The sequence below is a fragment of the Coloeus monedula genome, assembly GCF_965178545.1.
Source record: "Coloeus monedula genome assembly, chromosome: 2".
Classification (NCBI taxonomy): Eukaryota; Metazoa; Chordata; class Aves; order Passeriformes; family Corvidae; genus Coloeus; species Coloeus monedula.
In genome coordinates, this window is record NC_138782.1 from 35109219 (window position 1) to 35114876 (window position 5658).

Here is a 5658-nt window from a genome sequence, read left to right on the forward strand (position 1 = left end):
TCGTCAGCACTCTGCAACTGATCGCAGCGGCCACGGGGAGAGACGCTCCGCGAAGTCCCACCTCCTCAGCGATGGCCCGGCCTTCCTCCCCGCTCTCCAATCCCGTCGCGGAGTAGCCCCGCGGCTCGTGCATTTCGAATCCAGCTCCCTGCCCTGCCTTCCCGTCGCGCTTTCTGCGATGCCGATGGATACATGTTCGGGTCAAAATTCACTTTGCCCGTGGGAATTGTTCCAAAGTCCAGCAGAGCCATTTGGGGAGAGGGGCGGCGGGGGACAAATTGTAATCGCAGCCATCATCTGACCACCCCCCAGGACTTGGCTTTTCAGATACAGTGATTTCTTAGCACCTATGTGTTAAAGGGCTGAAGGAGCGTTATCCTCAGGTGGGTTTTATTTCTCTTAACCCAGTGCTATTCTCCCGTGGCTCAGGGAGCCTGTGCTGGCTGAGTGGTGCCCTGGTGTTCAGAAGGGTGTCATACTGAAGGGGTGAAGGTTTTGCCAGAAAAACCCCACCCTGCTGAGAAGGTATTTGAAGGGCAAAGAGGCAGCTTTGTCTCACTGAGTTTCGCGCGAGCATTCCCCAACTGAGCTACTTGGTTCCTGTCACACAGAAAATTTCTTCATACGGCATACATAGTAACAATATGCGTGTGTCAACATACATAAATCTTTCTCCTGCTACCATCCTCCAAGGACCTTATGTGGCAGATGGAGTAGAAATCCAGACTGGCAGATCCCAGGGCTCACCGTGGGCTGGAGGAAGGGGTAGGGGAAAAAGACACTGAAGAAAGAAAAGGCTATATAATAATATAAAAGCAATTATTCCAATGCTGTGCCACAGACTCATAGTGATACAGGCAAAGCATTGGCTCTATAGAGGCACCTGCTGGCTGAGAGAAACACATGAAACAACCCCACCTCAGCTCCAAAAAAAAATCGTTGCTTTCGGTAGATTTTAGACCTGTTCTTCCCTTTGTTTAATTTTTAAAGATTTTGTGTCATCCCTTGGTGCACGATGTGGGGGTGTTGCCCAGGTCACACTGATCCTGAGGAAGGCTGGGAGATGAGTGACAGGTCTCCCTGAGCAAGGAGCAGCTCCCATATAGCCCCTCCGCTGCCCCAGCTGCAGGTCACACCCCACACCCCTTGTACCCACAGCCTTCTGTCTGGGCAAGGGCAGGAATTCGGGCCGGACCAAAGCCCAAAGGAGAACATAAAGCCTTTCTCCTCAAGGATCATGTTTCTACAGCGGAGTGGTGGGTGTTTTTCAAACATTGCAAAATAATCACTTTTCCTTCATTTTTTTAATAATTTTTTAAACAAATTGTTGCAGAGGGTTTCTGAAGAAACAAATACCCATCCAAAATAACTGGAGTTCCTCATACTCAGGATGCAATTGCCAAAAATGCCTTCCAAGAGACAGGGAGAATTCAAACTCCCCCAGGAAAAAGAGGGGATATTTCATTAACTGAAGGGAAAGCCAATTTAAAGTTCCTGGAGGCAGGTACTGCTTCTGACTCTGTCCCAGTTCACTGTGAACAGCTCTGTCTTTATGCCAGGCCTCTGCACTTCAGACCAGCAGCAAGCAGATTAACTCACTCGATCCTTTTATTTGGTGGAAGGTCTTAGGTGCCTTTTCTCCTCCTGCTAGATGAGCATTCTATGAATGAAGGTAGCTCTACTGCAAATAACTTCCAATTCTAACTCTCCTCTGGATGGACAAAATCTCTGCAGCTGCTGCTCTGAAGAAAGTCCCCCACAGAAACCTCACAGAAAAAATTAAATCCATGAGTGGCAAGGGGCAGCCTTTTCCCCATAAAGCTACAATGTACTGTAAATAATGTACAGAACCCAGCTTCTAAAATTACCACTACGGGATTGCTCATCTCGTTTTATGTTTCATCTGGATCCTGTGATCTTCCCACCTGCCAACATCCTGTTACCAGGAGAGCAGTGTATGTGAAGTTTGTGCAAATGGTCATGTACTTGCTGAATTCTGGCACCAGCAAGGACATTCATGTGCCTTCCATGTTAACTTTACACTATAATAAATACTGACATTGCTAGAGAATCTGCAGTGTTCGTACTAAGCTCTGCTCACCAAAAAAGCAAATTAATCTGTGTCCCAGCTATGCTTCCTTATTGGCCTTGTTATCGTTCCCATGTCCATGGCCCCTGAGACAGGAAGAAAAACAGCATCAACAGGCAGGATTTTAAATATGGAATATCTAAAAGCATGAGCCCCGTGTTTAGGAACTCAAGGGAAGACGTGTGATTTACAAAGAAGCAGGGTGATGACTTATTTGGAGCTGTGAGACGCTGAGAACTTTTAAGAACCTGAACATAATTTAGGACTTCATCTTTCAGATTGAACTCAGTGGAAGCTTTGGCATTGACTTCAAAGGGCATAAGATCAAGCCTTATTTAGGGGCTCAAAATACAAAATTAGGAGCCTAAATTTAGGCATCCATATTTTAATACCTTGACCTGTGTTAGTAATACCCTTCATCTAATCCCTTTATTTAACCTGAAAAGAGATGAATATCGGTAACTTTTTACCAACTTGCCTAAGAGAACCTGTGGCAAGAAACGCATTACCCGCACTTCGTTTATTTTTAATCCCCTCTCTCAGATCCCCAAAATAACAGCCGGAGCAATGTTAGTGGAGGAGCTCAGACCTACTTTGAAATTGTAACAGGAAATGTGAGAAATGTGGACATCAAAAAACAAATTAAACAAAACAATATTTTCTTAGTATTCCATCTTGTGGGCAAGTCTGGGGGGATAATCCAAATTAGGAGAGAAGTCAGAGAAACAAAGAGTAATTTTAAGCATTTTAGTGCCAGAGCTATTTCTTAACACACAGCTCACTCGCTGATTTCAAATATAGTCCCTCAGCACTGAGCATGGAGGGCAGCACGAGAAAAATCAACATCTTGCTACAGCCTTCTAGCAGATACGGACAAAAGACCAGAATGGAGTGAACTGTTGAGAGAAGCAGCCAGGTGAACCGATCCTAAACATCCTGAGATACTTCAGGAGTTTCTTTCCCTGTAAGAAATCACCGGGACACAGGATGCAGTAACCAAGCTATGGCCAAGTTGGCTGCAGTGGTCGTAAAATAGTGAATCAATTAACTGCATGAGTCTTATTATTGTGATTATTTTTCTGTCGGTTGCACTAACAGGGAAGGGAGCAGCTGTAGGTATAACAAAAGGTTGCTCCTCTGAGATGCCTTGCCGACGCTCCCTCTGCTGTGATGTAAATAGAATACATGTGACGGTAAGGGCAGCGCTCTGCTCGGATCTGCAAGCATTAGAGATGCCCATGCACCACCCACTGGCAGTTTCACTTACCTCTGTCACTCAGGAGTTTCCCAAAGATCTTCGCCTTCTGGAAAGAGAGAAAAATGCTCATTAATGTGCATCACAGTCACTCATTCTGTCCTTCTGGATTGATTTTGTACCCCAGACACTTTCCCATAGTCAATAATCACATAATATTATGAGGAGTTGCTTCTGTTTCCTTACTATTTGTCTGTTTTCCTGTCACTGACTGATCTTTGTATCATCCTTTTGCAGCAAGCAGCAGAGGCAGTGATAAGTGAGTGGAGGTAACGGGACAGGTCCTCAACCGTCAGCAGGATTGTTTTAACATCTACAGAGAGATCAAGAAACTCAAAACAGCTCTTCCTGCCAAAACTATATGTAATGTCAGCCTGAGGGTACAGTCATCTTGACCCTGACTTTTGTTTCCGTGGCTAATAGATCTGGTAGGAATATGCACACACGGTTATTGTGATAGTACTTCACCTTACACTTACATCACATTCCCTGGAGAAGTATCTGATGGGGCAGCCTTGCTTATTAAATCATTTCCTAGAGGGGAGAATTCATTTGGGCTCATTTATTATCATTTGTCCTGGAGCTTGTATTTTACTTTCTCAGCATAAGGAGTGGGTGTTATTCATGGCTATGGGTCTAAGAACCAAAGGCTAATTTCAGGAAAACTGTTCTATTGTCTGAGGTTGATCACTTGATGTTTGTTCCAGGTGCTGGACACATGTTGCTTGCTGAAGGAGATATGGCTTGATCTCAGATTTCGACATTTTGGTAACTACCAAACAAAAATAAAATTAAACTCAAGTATGCTTATCCCTCCCCTGCAAATCAAGGGGCATTTAGCAATATTGACTTGAACAATAAATAAATCTATTCAACAATCAAATCAGAATGACCTCAATGAGGCACCAAATGAGTACAATAACAGAGACACAGAAGCTGGACAGTCCTCTGCATATGCAGTCCTCTGCAAAGACAAGCAAACAGGACTTCAGTCCAGAGGAACCCACAAAGCATCCATGGGCCTCAAAGTCCCCCCAGCACCTCTCACCACACTTCAGAGCTGTAGCAAAGGCCAAATACCACAAACATAATTCACCACAGAAAGAGAAGAGGGCGAGACTCTCCAAAGTCTTGGCAGTGGCAGGCTGTGGTTTGCAGCGGTGCCCCACACAACTAGCGCCACAACTAGCACCAAAGAGAAAGGTAGCAAACCCCAACCAGTGGTGTCTATCTGATCCAGGAAAAACTCCCTCCAGCCCATGGATCTGACAGTCAGGATAAATGCTGGGGGCACGGGGACAGGATCACGAGCACACCTTGCCACAGATCGTGTCTTTCCTCTGGCCACTCACTCACCAGTGCTCCCCTAGAAGGAAGAAGCTGCAGCAGAAACCCAGAAGCCTCCTTCTCCTTTAAAGGGAGGAGACACCCCTCCTGCCTCCCTTCAGGAAGTGTGCCACAGAAGGCCTGCCACACAGGCTTGGTGCCAACAAGTGCTGACCCAACCTCCTCTCATCTGCTTGGTGAGACCCAAAAAGCCCCTCTACAATGAAAGATGGGGGCTGGGGTGGAGTGGCGGGGAGGGTGTGGGAGGTATAACTTCCCTAGGGTGAAAAGCCAGGGAGCAGCTACTGGCTGCCATTTGTTGTTCCCCATCCCAGGTACCAGAGGGATGTGAAATGTATATGTACCAAAGCAATACCTGAGCCTCTTCCCCAGTAATTAGGGTCTGAGGAAGGGAATCTCCCCGTCCCCAAACACCACTTCCCCACAGGTGACTGTAGACCTCCCTGCACCATTTCCTCCTCCCACTCCCTTTCCCACAAGTAACTTGTGATCAGCCCAGTTTCACCTCCACGAATGGCTTGGGACCTGATCTGTTCAGGAAATCCTGCCCACTCAATTGTGCGGGCTATAAACCCCAACCAAAGGATGCTCCAATCAAATCTGCAGCTGGATGCCAGTTAAATATTTTCATACTTATGCTAGATTATTATCTGATGTGCAAACCACAAACCATATATACAATTGCAAGGCTTCCATCTCAGAGGTATATTAATGTCTGGCTCTACATTACAAAAACATGCAATTTTTTTAAAATAACAAACCCTACAAATTGTTTTGGATAAATGGAAATTTTATAACTCTTTTCAATTGCAGTTTACACAAGATTGTATTTCAGTTTTGTGAGGATCTTAAGTACAGCATATTGAATACAGTTCAGTGAGAAATTTCATGAAAGCACATTGGGTTGGTCAAAGCAGGGGAGTTTTCTTAAATTCCTTCTCCACAAATGCCCACACACCTTGGTGGC